The 17,120-nt window shown below is 41.1% G+C and overlaps 1 non-coding gene across 1 annotated transcript; it reads right to left on the bottom strand.

The window, feature by feature from the left end:
* Positions 1-3,314: 3,314 nt before the first annotated feature.
* Positions 3,315-3,446, bottom strand: LOC123645464. The gene has a single exon (XR_006737580.1). It is a non-coding gene; the product is annotated as a small nucleolar RNA SNORA72 (small nucleolar RNA).
* Between the last annotated feature and the right edge of the window lie 13,674 nt (positions 3,447-17,120).

The raw sequence follows: 17,120 nt of genomic DNA, 5'->3' as shown, positions 1-17,120 counted from the left end.
TTTTAGAGAATGACTTACCTCTTCCCATCCTCCAGTGGCAGAGAGAAACCTCCTACCTGCCTCCTCAGAAGTCTAAAGAGGCTGCCTGTGTGCCAGATATTGTAATCTCACAGGGAGCCATGACTTCTTTGGGGCCTGCAATGTATTAATATCTTTCTGGAGCTCCCTCCTTTAAACATGGTTTGGCACATTCGGTGTACCCAGATGGCAGGTGGCTAGCTTCATGCTGTCCTCAGTGATGAAGGCTCAGAAGTCATTCACCTTGAGCCTCTTCTTTTAGCAAAGTAGCATCGAGGGGCTTCACAAGGGCTGTGTTTAAAGGTGGCACATGGAAAATGAGTCTTAACAGCCTCATTATTCCACCAAGATGCAAACTGACTGTGTCCACCAGCCAATGCCCAGATTTCAAAGTCTGCTAAAAGACAAGACACAGTCATCTCTTGGAAATCACCAACCAGCAATCTGTCTCCATATTGTTAAACTAACATCTATTGAGCCTCTTCTATGTTTCAGGCACAGAGCAGGCACTGGCATGCAGAGTTGAAGAACTCACAGTCTGGAAAGAGAGAGAGATCTAAGTAGACAGTGACAACACAGTGTGATAAACACTGTGATAGCAGCAGGCATTGGGTGCTGAGGAAGCTTATAAGAGAGCAGCCAAGAAAATCTTAAGAAGTTGATGCTCAAACTGAGCCTTAGAGAACAAGTAGGAGTTAGCAGGGCAAAGACAGCAGAGGGCAAATCATGTGCATATGAGCTGAGATGATGAGAGAGCCTGGGGTATGTGGGGAGCTGTACTTTCAGTTCAGCTGGTAGGTCGGGGATGGGATGGGCAGGAAGTGGCAAGAGATGAAACTAAAGAAAGAGAGTCAATGAAGGCAAAAGACAAGAGGTTCTTGATGAATTCCAGGGTTTCCTTCAACCACTATCTCTATTATCTTAAAAAAGAGCTAAGGAAGAGTGGAATTTTATAAAGTAACCCTGACTTTGTAGACAAGTAAGCTAAGGCCCAGGGAGATGATGGGCTCAATGTCATACTAATGGCAAGTTAGGATAAGAGGCAACACAATGAGACGGTGGGATGATAGTAGTTCACATATGTATAACATTTTATAGCCACCAAGCTCTTTTACTTCCCACACTTCAATAATGTAAAAAAACATAAAAAGTCAAAAGACCTAAGCTGTAAGCATGTTTCAACCACTGTCTGACTGTGTAAGTCCTTCATGGCTCTCCCTCTCACTTTCATATCTAAGAGGTAAAGAGGCTGGATCACTAATTCTCCTTCCAGCTCTAACTTTCCACATTTCTAGAATCTGATACTACAGGGCTTTTTCCACCATGTTGGATCACCAGAAAGTGACTTATCCTACAGGGACCTAAAGCTATAGTTTTCTGCAGGTTTTCAGGACAAAGCTAACTCCTATTTCTAATCATAATCCACCTCCCACTTAAATCCCCCAAGCACAAATAATCTAACATCACTGTGATGGTTAATTTTATGTGTTGACTTGAATGGGCCAGGAGGTGCCCAGATATTTGGCTAAACATTATTCTGGATGTGTCTGGAAGGGCGTTTCTGGATGAGATTAGTGTTTGAACTGGTAGACTGAGTAAAGCAGATTGCTCTCCCCAGTGTGGGTAAGCCTTATCCAATCTCTTGGAGGCCTGAAGAGAACAAACAGTGGAGGAAGGGAGAATTTCTTCTCTCTGCCTAACTGTCTTGCAGCTGGGACATTAGTCTTCACCTGCCTTCAGATTCAAACCCAGACTAGAACTTACACCATCAGATCTCCTGGTTGTCAGATATTCAGTCTAGGACTGGTACTTACGCTGTCAGATCTCCTGGGTTTACAGCTTGCCAACTGTATATGTTGGAACTTCTCAGCCTCCATAGTCACATGATCCAATTCCTTATAATAGATAGATGGATAGATAGGGAAAGGGAGATGGAGATTAGACAGAGATATCTCCTACTATTTCTGGAAAACCCTTACTAAGAACACCATCACCCTTATCAAACTGTCTGAAATTAAACCAAAAAACAAGGCATTCATAATCTCCAGAAATTCCTCTGATGCCAAAGGAGTCATTGTCTCACTTCAAACAAATTGTTTCATGATATGCAACCAAAGACCCGAAATTATATCTTTTCTTTCTTTTTTAGTTTAAATTTGGGCACTGAAAATCTACAGGGACTTTCTATAATAAAAAAAATATACAGTACCTCTGCCTTTCTCATCATTTATTATTAAAGACATTTGCAAGAAAGTGGGCTCGTGTTCCTTAGTAATCCATTCAGTCCTGCTGGTAATTCTCATTATGAGGTCAGGAACACAATACCAGAGGTCCTTCATCTTATCCCAAATGAAATGAGGTGACTGTCACATACACAATGAAATGGGGTGGCTGTGCCTACACAGGATTGAAGATGCAGGTGAGAACTCAGCAGGAGCAAAAGGATTCCTCAGCTGCAATGATCATGTTTCATGCAAATGTCCTGAGAAACAAGGGAAAAGAAAAACCAGAAAATACAACTTGCTAATTTTTCAACAATGGCATTCAAATAAAAAATAGGGCACCATGCTCGAGTGTGGGATCCAAAATTGAAAAAAATTCAGCCACTGTCCTAAAGGAGCTTGCAATTGAATAGGGGAGATAAAAAATGAAAATAGGCCAGGCGCAATGGCTCACGCCTGTAATCCTAGCCCTCTGGGAGGCTAAGGCAGGAGGATCACTTGAGGTCAGGGGTTCGAGACCAGCCTGAGCAAGAGCAAGACCTTGTCTCTACCAAAAATAGAAAAAAATAGCCAGGAATTGTGGTGTGTGCCTGTAGTCCCAGCTACTCGGTAGGCTGAGGCAGGAGGATTGCTTGAGCCCAGGGTTTGAGGTTGCAGTGAGCTATGATGATGCCACTGCACTCTAGCCTGGGTGACAGAGCAAGACTCTGTCTCAAAAAAAAAAAAAATAGAAGGCAGAAGGAAAGAGATGCCATAAAATCAGGACAAGTTGAGTTGAGAGAGAAGGGAAATCCATCACACTGGGTGATCAGTGACAGCTGCCCCAAACAGGGGCAAAGGCGAGACTTTGGGAGGAGGTGGGTGTTCAGCATCCTTAATTATTGCTCTCATTGCACTTACAGGCACACATCATTTTATTGCACTTCACTTTATTGCACTTTGCAGTTACTGCACTTTTTGCAAAGTAAAGGTTTGTGACAACCTTTCTTTGAGTGAGTCTATCAGCGCCATTTTTTGAACAGCATGTGCTCACTTTGTTAGCATTTTTTAGCGATAATGTATTTTTTTCACCCGGTTTATCACCAGCATTTATAAAACTAGACCTAGGGAAAGAACTAGGTCTGGAGACACATGTGTGGTCTTAACATAGCGAATGTTTAGCCCGTCCCGATTATTACAAAATCAGAACAGTGAGAGGAGTCTCATCATAAAGTATTTTGAATTAAGGTATGTACTTTTTTAGACATAATGCTATTGCACACTTTATAGACTACAGTACAGTGTAAATATAACTGTTATACGCATGAGGAAATGAAAAAATTTTATGACTTGCTTGATTGCAGTATTTGCTTTATTGCAGTGGTCTGGAATTGAACCTGCAGTATCTCTGAGGATTGCTTGTATTGCCCTCTGGATTTACTGACTTCTTTTCTTATTCATTGTGTGTCTCTGCCACTAGAATGCAAGCCCCATGAAAGCAGGACTTTGCCTTGTTCTCTTCAGCACCTAGAACAGTGGCTGGCATACAGTAAGTGCTCTATAGATGTGGGAAGGCAGGAAGGCACATCAGGCACACAGAAAATAAAGAACGAAGCAGAGAAGGAAGGAGAGAACAATCTACAGAAATGGATTCACGTCCCTACTTATCTTTACCTCATCATCGTCTTGCCATTCCAAAGTCTGATGTGTATTACTTCCGCTGAGAGATCTGCCCTCGTGCCTTCAGTTCACCTAATTCTTATCCTGGCCCTAAATTCCTTTACTTCCGGTGTCTTGCCATTTCCCACTGTGCATCTCACCAAAATACACAATCACTTGCACGTGCCAGGCCTGTTCTCCATGCCTTTGCTCCTGCTGTCCCGTGTCTGAAATATCATCCCTTTTCACACCTCTCCTGCCAAATGACTCCCACTCATACTTCAAACCCCAATGCTGCAATTTGAAAGTATCTAACAAAGTGTGACACATACATTCCCTCTGACCCAGCAGCAGCTCTACTTCGGTAAATGTATCCTTTGGGTTTTCTCTTGCAAAGAGCAAATGTTGCCACCTCTGGGAAGCTCTCTCTGCTCTGGGAAGCTCTCTCTGCTCTCCAAAGCACACAGAGCATCACTTTGTGTGTCATTTATCTCACAGTGTGGAACTATTTGTTTACAAGGTGTTCCCCTCACATGAAACCTGAGATCTCATAGAACTTACATTCTGGTGGGGAAACAGATAAAAATGCAAGTAAGTAAGAGCAAACAAATACATGCACACTTTCAGATAACAATAAGAGCTATGAAGAAAATAAAAGACGGTAACGCCATCTCTAAAGAAGGAATGAGAATCTTCCTTTCCTAACTTATTGTGCTCTTTCTGTGGGTGTATCATGGTTGCTATCTTTTAAAATCTGAACTCTCCAAGTGTCTATACAATGCGCTTCGATATTCTGTGGTATATTGCTGCTCCTGTGTCCTGTCTGCCCCGTGTGCTGTGAGAGTGCAGAGCGCAGAATCCACATCCTGCACGTCTTCTGCCTGCTCCCATGTCACCTAGCACAGCCCACAGCGGGATTTCAATTACTACCTGGTTGATTGGTCATAAAAATAACTTGGAGCACAAGTGCTACTGACAACCAGTCAGAGCATCACCTGTGAACAAAAAGACCACACATGGAGACGGATAAATCTAAAAACTGAAATGCTCACCATCAACTTTAACAGAGATCTGTGCCTGGTCCTTGACTGGTTCAAATAAAAACCCAAGAAGCGGCCAGGCACGGTGGCTCATGCCTATAATCCTAGCACTCTGGGAGGCCGAGGTGGGTGGATGGCTCGAGGTCAGGAGTTCAAAACCAGCCTGAGCAAGAGTGAGACCCTGTCTCTACTAAAAATAGAAAGAAATTATCTGACCAACTAAAAAAAAATATATATATATATTTAAAAAAATTAGCCGGGCATGGTGGCGCATGCCTGTAGTCCCAGCTACTTGGGAGGCTGAGGCAGTAGGATCGCTTGAGCCCAAGAGTTTGAGGTTGCTGTGAGCTAGGTTGACGCCACGGCACTCGAGCCCAGGCAAGAAAGTGAGACTCTGTCTCAAGAAAAACCAAAAAAATAAGAAGCTATAGATCAGTATCATTCTTATATGTAATCTGAATTTTATTATCTTTAAAGTGTGTGTGTGACTTAGCAAGACTCTTCATTTTCAAAGACTATGGAAACCTGTAAGAAGTGAATCATGCACAGCCTCTATTTTCTGTTTCATGATGGCCCTACTGGAAAGAATAATTGCTATCATTAGAAAAAGTATATTTTTAAAAACAAAACATTAATAAGTTGCTTTCAGAATGCTAGAAAACATATTTTTTAAAAAGATTTAGGTCTTCTTTTACTTTTTTAATTTTTTTATCAGTATTTTTTAATTTTTAAGATACAGACTTGGACATGTTTTGTTAGATTTATACATGAGTATTTCATTTTCTCTGGAATAATTGTAAATGGCATTTTATAAAAACTTTCAGTTTTACATAGTCATATTGGTATGTAGAAATGCAAGTTATTAAAAGAACAATACCCAGATTGTATTATTACATGCTTCATATTAATATTACAGATTAAGATTGAAACAATATTTTTCTCTTATAAGAAATTTGTTATTGCACAAGATGCCCCAAATTTTACTCATGTAATAATATCAATTTCCCACAGTAGTCACTAGCATTCTGAAAGGAGAGGTAGAGAGGTGATAGGTAAAGGGTACAGAGTTTCTTTCTGAGTTGATGAAAATGTTCTGCAATTGACTGTGGTGATGGTTGCACATTATCAGTGAATGTACGAAAAAACATTGAATTGCGCACTTAAAACAGGTTAATGGTATGGGGACTTTTTTGCAATATAATGTGAATTATATCTCACTAAAGCTATTTTTTAAAAAAAAGCTTTTGCTCTGTTGAAGACCCTGTGAAGAAGATGAGACGACAATCTACAGACTGGGAGAAAATATTTGCAAGCACATAACCAACAAAGAGTTTGCATCTAGAATACACAACGAGCTCTCAAAACTCAACGTAAAAAAATAAAAGCCAATTTTAAAAGACATGAAGAGACATTTCACCAAAGAGGATATATAGATAGCAAATAAGCACAGAAAAAATGTTCAACATGATTAGGCACTAGGTGAATACAAATTAAAACTATTAATACAACGAGCTATCACTACACACCTATCAGAATGGCTTTTAAAAAATGATAATACTGAATGCTAGCAAGCATGCAGAGAAACCGGATAACCGATACATTGCTGGTAGGAATGTTAAATAGTACAGCTACTCTGAAAAACAGTTTGGTAGTTTCTTACATAACCAAGCAAGTGCCTACCACATGACTCAGCAATTGCATTCTTGGACACTTATGTCAGAGAAATGAAAACTTAGATTCACAGAAAAACTTGTGCACATCTTTAAAAAGCTAAATATATAGAATTACCATATAACCCAGAAATTCCACTTCTAGATATAAACTCAAAAGAACTGAAAACAGGATCCAAACAGATACTTGTACACCAATGTACATTGGAATAGTATTCATAATAGCCAAAATGTGAAAACAACCACGTGTCCAGCAGTGGGTGAATGGCTAAACAAAATCTATATATGTATGATGGAATTTTATTCATAAAAAAGGAATATGCTACAATGCTGCAACATGGGTGTATCTTGATGACATGTTAAATGAAATAAGCCAGACTCAAAAGCAAAAAAATCTATTGTATGCTTCCACTTATAGGAAATATCTAGAATAGGCAAATTCAAAAAGACAGAAAGTAGATCAGAGGTTTAGCTAGGGCTGAGGGGAGGGAAAAATAAGGAGCTATTGCTTAATAGTTAAAGAATTTCTATGACCAGTGATGAAAAAGTTTCAAAATAGTGGTGATAGCTGCACAAATTGTGAATATAATTAGTGCCATTAAATTGTACACTTAAAAAAATGGCTTGAATAGCAAATCTTATGTTATATATATTTTACCATAATAAAAAATATAAAACAAAACAAAACTAAACATCTGCCTACCATATTACCCACCAATTTAACCCTTGGGCATTTATCCCAGAGAAATTAAAACCTACGTTCACACAAAAGCCTGTATGTGAATATTCATAAGAGCTTTACTCATAATAGCTAAAACCTGCAAACAACCAAACTATCCTTCAAAGGGTGAGTTGGTTAAACAGATTGTGGTACAACCACACCATGGAATCCTGCTCAGCAACAAGAACTATTGATATACATAACATCCTGGAAGAATCTCCAGAGAATTATGCTGAGTGAGAAAAGCCAATCCCAAAAGATTACATTCCATATGATCTCATTTATCGAACATTCTTGAAACACCAAAATTATAGAGATGGGACAAAGATTCATGATTGCCAAGGGTTGTGGGGGGGAGGGAGGTGGCTGTGGCTATAAAAGGGTAGCACAAAGTGTCCTTGTGTTGGGACTGTTCTATATGGACTGTGGTGCTGGTCACACGAATCTACATATGAAGTAAAATTGCCTAGAACTAAATACACAGATGCCATACGAGCAAATGAGTGCATGTGAAGCTGGTGAGATCTGAATAAGGTGGATGGATTATATCCATGTCAATTTCCTGACTGTGATGGTGCACAATAGTTATGCAAGATCATAACCTGGGGGGAACTGGAGGAAGAGTACACCAAATCTCTCTGTATGATTTCTTACAACTGTCAGTCTGCAATTTTTCCAAAATAAAAAGTGTTTTAAAAATAATATATATACTATGAGTCCATTTGTGTAAGATTCTTTGAAGGGCAAAACTACTCTATGGGGAAAAAAACTAGAATAGTAGTTGTCTCTGAGGGAGTCACAGGAAATGACTGGGAAGGAGCCTAAGGGAGTTTCTAAGGGGATGGTCATGCTCTTACCTTGATATACTGGGGTGTATGCCTTAATAAAAACTCACTGAATGTTACATTTAAGATTTGTGATTGTCATAGAATATACAATTTACCTCAAGAAGCACCTAAATAAATACTGAACTCTAGTTAATGATTTGCATACTGAATGAAGTATTAATATTTAGGCGTGAAGTATACTAACATCTGCAGTTTACTTGGAAATGAATCAAAAAATATTATGGATTGATGAACAGAAAGAAACATATGGATAAGTGAATAAATGAATAAAAGCAAACTTACCAACTAAATATTCACTCTTGGTGGGTGTATTAGTATTCACTGAAAAATTCTTTCCATTTTTATGAATGTTTAAAATTTTGTATGATACAGTAATGGGGAAAAGTTAGCCAATGTTCAATAAATGTTAGTTGGATCTGCTAATAAAGATGGCACAATATCTTAGAAATCCAATGGTAATTGATTAATTCTTTTTTCCAGGTCAAAAAAAAATTTATTTTCATCTGGTGGAAACTTTTGTGACAGTGCCAACCAAGCCCCTTAAAATGATGACTTGCCTATATTGCTTTCATTTATAATAGAACACTTCAGGAATGTTCAGGCAACAGCCAGGAGACAGTGAAGAAGTGATTATTGATTCCACCAGAATATAGCCTAAATATCCATCCCGGGTAGAATGGACAAACCTATATTTTTGACTTCCTTTTTGCTCATAACATTCAGTGGAGAGAACTTTTCGTCTGTTAATCCAGAAGTCTCCCTCTGCCACTCCAGGATGTGTGGACTTGAACTAATCATGTAGCTTCTCTGGTCTCTACTTTTCTCATCTGTAATACACAGGGTCTACACCAGCAGATCTCCAAATCGCTTTCCAGTGCTAAGATTCTCTAAAACCAAGAGTGGGGTGTTTTTAAAGGGGAAGACCCTTCACCTTGACTCTTCACCTACAGATTCATCTGCATTTAAGTGATACAAGACCAGACAACCAAGGGAAATAATAGGATCAAAAAAGCAATCAGGGCCGGGCGCGGTGGCTCACGCCTGTAATCCTAGCTCTGGGAGGCCGAGGCGGGTGGATCGCTCGAGGTCAGGAGTTCGAGACCAGCCTGAGCAAGAGTGAGACCCCGTCTCTACTAAAAATAGAAAGAAATTATCTGGCCAACTAAAAAATATATATACAAAAAAAATTAGCCGGGCATGGTGGCTCATGCCTGTAGTCCCAGCTACTAGGGAGGCTGAGGCAGTAGGATCGCTTAAGCCCAGGAGTCTGAGGTTGCTGTGAGCTAGGCTGATGCCACGGCACTCACTCTAGCCCGGGCAACAAAGTGACACTCTGTCTCAAAAAAAAAAAAAAAAAAAAAAAAAAAAAGCAATCAGAATCTCAAAGGAATTATTGTAATATAATATCACCTTACTTAAATTGATTTTAATTGGAGGTTGTTATGAATAGATCCCTCAGGGTGTAAAGCAAAAACTCAGACCTCAGGGAGCCAAAAGGGGGATATGATTAAATGAAACAAAAACCACACGTTTGATAGTATAATTACTTTTCATAAGGTTTCAAAGGGCCTTTAATCCAAGCTGCTTCTCCCTGCCCCTTCTGACATTTTGCAGAGGAACTCATTTGGCTTCAAGAAGCACAGGTCAACATTTGTAATCTGTGTTTCAGGTTATAACGTGTTGCCTGATGTGAAGAAATAAAATCAATTACCTTTTATTTAAATACATCCATAAGCATATCCAATTACCTGGTCTGCCTGCTAACAGCTAGAGATTACACGTTTCATCTTTTCCCTTCAAAAGCATTAGTAGAGTGATGAGGTCAGAAGCCTCCAACAGCTAATGGTTTAATTCATCACTTTCCTATTAACACAGGCCTGTGGGTCTTGTGCTTCAACGTTGGGTCTGGGGGAAGAGACACTGACCTTGAAATGGAACCTCTGACCTTCACAGCCAGTGGAACAAGCAAGTGATTTCTTTAAGGACCTATGTGGAGATAGATGTTAAATCTACTTTGCAGCTTTAATGAACTGTTAAACTTGCGGATCAAATGATAAACTTGTTGAAATCATCTCTCTCTGAATATGAATACGAAATTCTTCATCACACAGCCCTACTCTCTCCCAGAAGTTAACTATCCTAAGAGAGTTCTGGTGGGATTCTTCATTTTACTAAGAGGAGAAAAGATATTCTAGATGCAACTTTCTCATCTTCCATCGCAAGAATGGTGCTAGCTTACAGCTATGGAGAGTTTACAGTGCCAGGCCCTGTATTAAGTGTCTTACGTGCATTATCTCTTTTAAAACTCATAACAAATCTAAGTAGTTAATACTGTCATGATCCTCACTTTGCAGATGAGAACACTGAAGCACAATGAGATTACATAATGTGCCCAGGATCACACAGCAAAAAGGTGTTGAGTCTGGGACTTGAACTCTGGCACCCAGACACTGTATGCCATACTGCATATCTTTTCAAAACATCTCTATACATAATGCCCCATTCTTCCTGCCAGTCCTGTATTATAATAAACACCATTTGGGTTGCCTTCTCGGCCTCCAGAAACCCCCTTTCTCTGAGAACAGCCTCCTCCCCACCCACACTGGAGGTGTCCCTGCAGATATGCACCTACCATGTGACTCTGCCCTTCTGCTCATAAGTGAATCGTTAGTGGACACCTGACCCAAGCTGGGTCTATCAAAATCTCTCTCAGCAGTTTAAAAGGAGAGCCATAGCACCATAGCATTGAGAACCAATTCACATTAAAGGACAAGTTCCTGGAGTGACCATGGAGTTGCTGAGGTTCCCAGAGCTGCCCTGTTTAGACCCTTCCTGCATCCTGGTTATTCAGCTTTTCTAGAATTCCATGCGTTTTCTTCTCATCAGTGTAAGCTCAAGAGTCCTAAATAAGGCATAGTCATTTATTCATTCAAAAAACTTTTTGAGCCTCTACTACGTGCCAGGCACATAGTTGAAAACACAGTGGGTAGAGGCAGACATTAAACCGAGGAATCACACAAATAAATATGTAGATACCAGTTGTGAATGATGCCACAGCAGACAAGTGTGGGTGTGATGAAAGGCTCCTAGAAAGGGAATTGTTTCTGTCATAACTGAGATCATGTGTGTAACACACTCAGCACAGGGCTTGGCTCCTAGCAGACTCTCAGTGTATATTCTTTGCTCAAATTCTTCCTAAATAATAGCTCTGGCTCAACGCCTTCCTGGTTGAGGCCAATATCATACCAAACTGCTCTAATTGGCTGCTAATTTACTCCCTGCCTTTAGTTTCTACTGCCAGACTATTATTCCCGAAATATCACTTTCATTATGCTGCCTATTTGCATCCCATGTCAAAGAATTTGGACTCTTCCCTGTAAGCCAGCCTAGGTCGCAGAGCGAGAAATGTACATAAGCAGGTGATCGTTTGTCACCTGCCCACCTTACTCCAAAGAAAAACAAAGGTGCTGCTACCACAGGGGCTGTGGGGGAAGGATGGGTGTCAGGCAGGTCACTACAGCACTGTTATTTAAATTGCATTAATTAAAGGTAGCTCAAGTGGCCGGATGAGTTTTGGCGGAGGGAAGGGGTGAAGAGGGAAGGAGAGAGGAGCGGAGTAAGCCCCATCCGGCTTCAGCACTGGAAAGCGCATTTTGATCATTGAGAGAAAACTTGGACAGAGATGGTCAGTTCAATGAAAACATCAGCCACCTCCTCCGTCTTCCTCCCCAGACCCCAACAGGTATGTGGGTGTCACAGACATTGTCTTTGGGGAGCCCACCGGGAGTCACTCCACCATCTAGTCTCTCTCCTCCTGCTTCTTGTCTTCCATCTCCCGTTCTAAGGCATTTTGTGACATTTAATGTGACTAGACAACAGTCAGTGACACAAGGACCTTGCTGCTTGACAATAGAAATTACAGCCGCAGGAAATAGGGTTTACTCCTACAAAAAATAATCAAGACATAAGAGCTTTATGTTATGACTCACACTATCCTGGGTGGAAGTAAAGCGCACCTTACAAAAAATCATTACGGTTCATAAAACCAAACCCGAGTTTGCCCCTGAAGGAGTAGCGGGCGTGATGGAAATTGTTCCTCTCTCCAGGGAAATGCCATGAAATGACCAAGGACTTAGAAAAGTTGCTGATAAACTAGCTCTTAAATGTAAACTTCCTTGACTATCAGCTTTTTTTCTCCTTTCTATTTTTAAGTATAAGTTAAAAAACAATCCTTAGAGAAAGCTGAGAAAATGCTGCAGAATTAAAGCAATATTTTCTACCTCCGTGGTGTGTCCACTGAATCCATTCACTGCGTGTTGGGCACCTTGCACCCTGAGGCCCAGAACCTCTGTTTCCCTCCTCATCACCAGTCTGAATCCTGGCAGGTGGGGACGACACTAAAGACAATGGGATTTAAAAGGTGAATGGACCTAATGGAAGTACCACACTTCACCCAAAGTGGTAAAATAGTGATATCATTACACTGTAATAAGACACATGGATATCGAAACACTCAGAGCAACTTCTATGAAAATAATACAAAATTATATATACAATAACACTATAAGATCATTTTTCCAGTCACTGAGCCTGGTTCTAAGAAGCACAGTGTTTATGTCTAATACCCAACCATGTTAATTTATGAAAAACATGCTAATGGCAAAATATTTGTAGGTGTGGCTCAAACCAGCAATTGTGTTATAGTCCATTGACAGTATGTAAATTACTAGATGGCCAACTTGATATGTTTCTTCTGAGGATTTTCTTTATCTCATGCTTGATTTTATGATACTCCCTTTTTTGGTAGCATAGATGAAATTATTATGTACACAATAGACAAGATAACATTTGTAGGAAAGTACATAAAAAATAAAATTCTAAAATAATTTTGTTCTTTTATTGGGATAAAATTAACCACTGAAGTTAAAAAAATAAGTTTCTGGGTCAGGGATGATTACTGTAGAGAAAAGGATTGGTAAAAGTCTCTCCCTGAAGGTGATGCATGAGAAGATCCTAGGAAAATGCATTCCCAGTAGAATGAGAAACCTGTGCAAAGATCCTGAGGCAGAAAAGAGTTTGGGTGGCTCATGTCTTCTGCTAAGTCCAGCTCATTTATACGTGCACCTTCCCTCATAGTGTTTGTTCCCTGAAACACACAGATTCTTTTTTCCCTAAGAGTTTGATTAATACTTGCTGTATGGAGAAATAGCCATGCAATAACAAAATCAGCAAAAATGGGAAGTTACTAAGATCCTAGTAAAGCCACAAAACTCTCAGAATAAAAGGGGCATGGATTTGTCTTGTACCTCCTCTCCTCATGTGTTTGTAAATGAGTCCATGGAGGCTCCTACCTTTCTTCCTTACCCCTCCCAAGACACACACACACACACACACACACACACACACACAAACAATTCAGTCTTTAGGGTCACTCCTCTATCTTAACATTTTTCATTTGGAAAACAAGTGCTGATTTGTGAACTTTTTAAGTGACCTTAGATTAGTGTTTCTCAGTCAGGAGCAATTCTGCACCCCAAGGGACATTTGGCAACACCTGGACACATTTAGATTGTCACAAGTTGGAAGTGAGTGCTACTGGCATCTAGTGGGTAGAAGCATCTAGTGGATGCTGTTAAATATCCTGCAATGCACAGAACAGCCTTCCACAACAAACGATCATCTGGCACAAAATGTCATCTGCCTTAGATTGATTAGTATAATTTCCATCTCAAGAGAATTCCAAGACCTCTGACTCCCAACCCAGCATCTAATCCCAATTTCTCCTTTAAAAATCACCTTAGTCATTCCAAGAAGATCTAAAATACTGTGAATAGTAATTCCCAAAGGATGCTCCACGTAGTATATAACAAAATTGTTCTGTCGTCAAATAAGTTTCAGAAAAGTTTGGTCAAACAGAAATACCTAGGTTCCTTAGGTACCTAAGGCCACAGGTCAGAATGGAAATAAGCACCAAGTGTAACAGCTAGAGCTCATTAATACTGCATTAGTAGCTAGAGCTACTAAAGAGGTAGACAGGAGACTGGAGTCTAGAAATTCTGCTGATGGAGGCTGGAGCCAAGCATCACTGTTGTTACTCACACCCAGAGATTATCTTCACCCGGGAGCCTCCCTGGGGAAAGCTGGGGAGACACAAGGAACAGTGGTACTGGGGGCAATAGACACCAAGCAGGGATTTAAATCCCAATTGTATTCATTTCCTAGGGCTGCCATAACTAAGTACTACAAACTGCATGGCTTAAACAACAGAAATGTATTGTCTCAAAAGTTCTGGAGACTGGAAGTCTGAGATCGAGGCGTTGGCAGCGTTGGTTCCTTCTGGGGGTTGTGAGGGAAGATCTGTTCTAGAGCTCTCTCCTTAGCAGCCGTATGGCCTTCTTCTCCCTGTATCTCTTCACGTGGTGTGTCCTCTGTGTCTGTCTGTCTGTGTCCAAATTTCCCCCTTTGTAAGGAGAACAGTCATATTGAATGTGGGCCCACTCTAATAACTTCATTTTAATTTGATAACATTTATAAAGATCCTCTCCTCAAATAAGGTCATATTTCCAAGCACTGGGATTTAGGACTCCAACATATCTTTTTTGGGAGGTGACAAAGATTGTATGCTTGACTAAACTTTGGTCAAACTTCTGACCCTTCTCCCAGGCCCATCTGTGCACTTCCTTGTAAAATCCAGTTTTAGCAAGAACTGTGCTAAGTCAGTTTAGCATCGACCCCCTACCCTCGACATTTGATCACCCTCGACATCTGATCAGGGTCCTCATCCTCTACATACCCCACTTGGTCACCCTGGCCTCTCTTCAGCAAGAATCCTGTGAGGTCAGTTTAGCCAGAATCCCTGTTACCCCTGAGGTTTCCTCTTAGTAATTTTCCATCTGCTGACCTCCAGCCTGCTTCTTGCCTATAAATTCCCCTCGTCCAGGGTGTATTTGGAGTTGAGCCCAATCTCCCTCTCCCACTGCAAAATATCATTGCAGTTGTCCCTACACCTATCTCGATGGTTCTCAGTAAAGTCTTCCTTACCGTGCTTTAACAAGTATCACTGAATAATTTTTTCTTTAACAATGGTCATGATTCAACCTATAACACAAAAGTTTGTCTAAATGCTTTGTTTTGTCCAGTGGTTGTAGTTCCCTGGTCTAAAATTTTTTCGCAAGGGCTATTAGTGAGTAGTGGACATATTTGATTTTGGCTACTCGGTGGAGAAGCCGTCAAAAGCTAGACAGTAGAAGAGAGGAAGGAAGAGGAGCCTCAGGTTGAATAACTGGGGGCTAATTATGGACATTTGTGCTTTCCAAGGTAAATGAACTGAGCTATCACAAACATGTCAGCATTCACCTGCAGACTTAGTGTGACAAGAGTTTAGGCAAAGGGCAGCTGTTCTTCCCGCTGTCAGAAACAATCCCAGAGTCTGTCAGGCCTCAGACATGAAACTCACATCTGCTGAGAGCCCATCTGTGGTGTCCCCTTCAAACCTATCCTGTCCCCTACGCTGCTGCCATTTATTCAGCTAAATGGCGTTGCAAATTGTAGCAGTCATGTGGATCCTGACCTGAACATCATCAGCACTCATCCGCCTGCCTCACAGACATTGCACTTCCCTAGAGAACGGCTGCCCCGCCTTAGGAAGTCGGCATCTCAGAAACTATTCGGTGGCAGGTGTGGACAGCTGGTAAATGAGCTATTGAAGTCTGGTCTGCTCTGGAGTTTGACTGGGAGCCATAACCCAGGGAGAAGTCCTTCCCTATCAACTGTCACTGGTAAGCATGTGGCGCCAAATGTCTGCACACTCACTACCCCTCTCTGTATTTTTTATTTTATTTTGAAAAAAACATTTACAATGTCCTTACTATGTGCCAGGGACACAACAACCCTTTGAGATAAATACAACTTTTTTTGAGACAGGCTCTTACTTTGTCACCCAGGCTGGAGTGCTGTGGCACAGTCATAGCTCACTGTAGCCTTGAGTTCCTGAGCTCAAGCAATCCTCCTGCCCCAGCCTCCTGAGTAGCTGGGACTATAGGCATGCACCACCACGCCTGGCTAATTTTTTTATTTATTGTAAAACAGGGTCTTGCTATGTTGCCCAGCCTGGTCTTGAACTCCTGCCCTTGGGCAATCCTCCTGTCTGGGCCTCCCAAAGTACTGGGATTACAGGTGTGAACCACTGTGCCCAGCAAGATACAATTACTATTCCCATTTTACAGATGGGCAAACCAGAAGGCACTGGGCAGTTAAATAACTTGCCCAAGGTCACACAGCCCGTAATTGAAAGAACTCACATTTGAACCAGATAGTCTGGCTTTAGGATGTGTTTTAACCACTGGGCTCTGCTGCCTCTGCATTGACTTTGAGGTGGGAAAGCCAAGGTGGGAGGTTTCCAAGGAAACATGACAGAATTTATTTAGACATGATTATTGAGGCATGAGTGTTCCACCCTAAATTCTAAATATATGGCATTTCTTAGAGCCATGCTAATAATATTCCTATTCCCATAATACAGTTTGGTAAACTGAAAGACACAAGGAGGTTAAATAACTTGCCCAAGGTCACTTATAATGTGTCCCCAAAATAGAGCTTGGATGAGTTCTTCTGCTTGGCTCTATGTGGCCAGGCAGAGAAGGAAGGGATCGGGGAAGCTATGGAAAGGAAGTACTAATCCAGGCACAGACCTAGGACTTGAGCATATCCATTTAGCGCTTTGTCCTTTGAGTCCCTCCCCAGGCCTCTGCTGACGCCTTTCCCTGGCTGCATCACTGGTTACTTTGCTTTTCATTGGCAGCCGCAGTGACCCCAGCTGTGCTGTTGGTTGATCTCATCCCTAAGCCATTATTTTCTACTTTGCACTTTCCCTAGGTAGGTCTCAAGAGGCTAATTAAACATGAATTATTTCTCATGATCCCCATGAAGGAGCCCCCTCTGAGACCAGAGAAGGGTCATTTGGG

This window comes from Lemur catta, chromosome 9 (genome assembly GCF_020740605.2).
Source record: "Lemur catta isolate mLemCat1 chromosome 9, mLemCat1.pri, whole genome shotgun sequence".
Taxonomy (NCBI): domain Eukaryota; kingdom Metazoa; phylum Chordata; class Mammalia; order Primates; family Lemuridae; genus Lemur; species Lemur catta.
The sequence above is the reverse complement of the archived record's forward strand: the minus strand, read 5'-3'. Positions and strand labels throughout refer to the sequence as shown.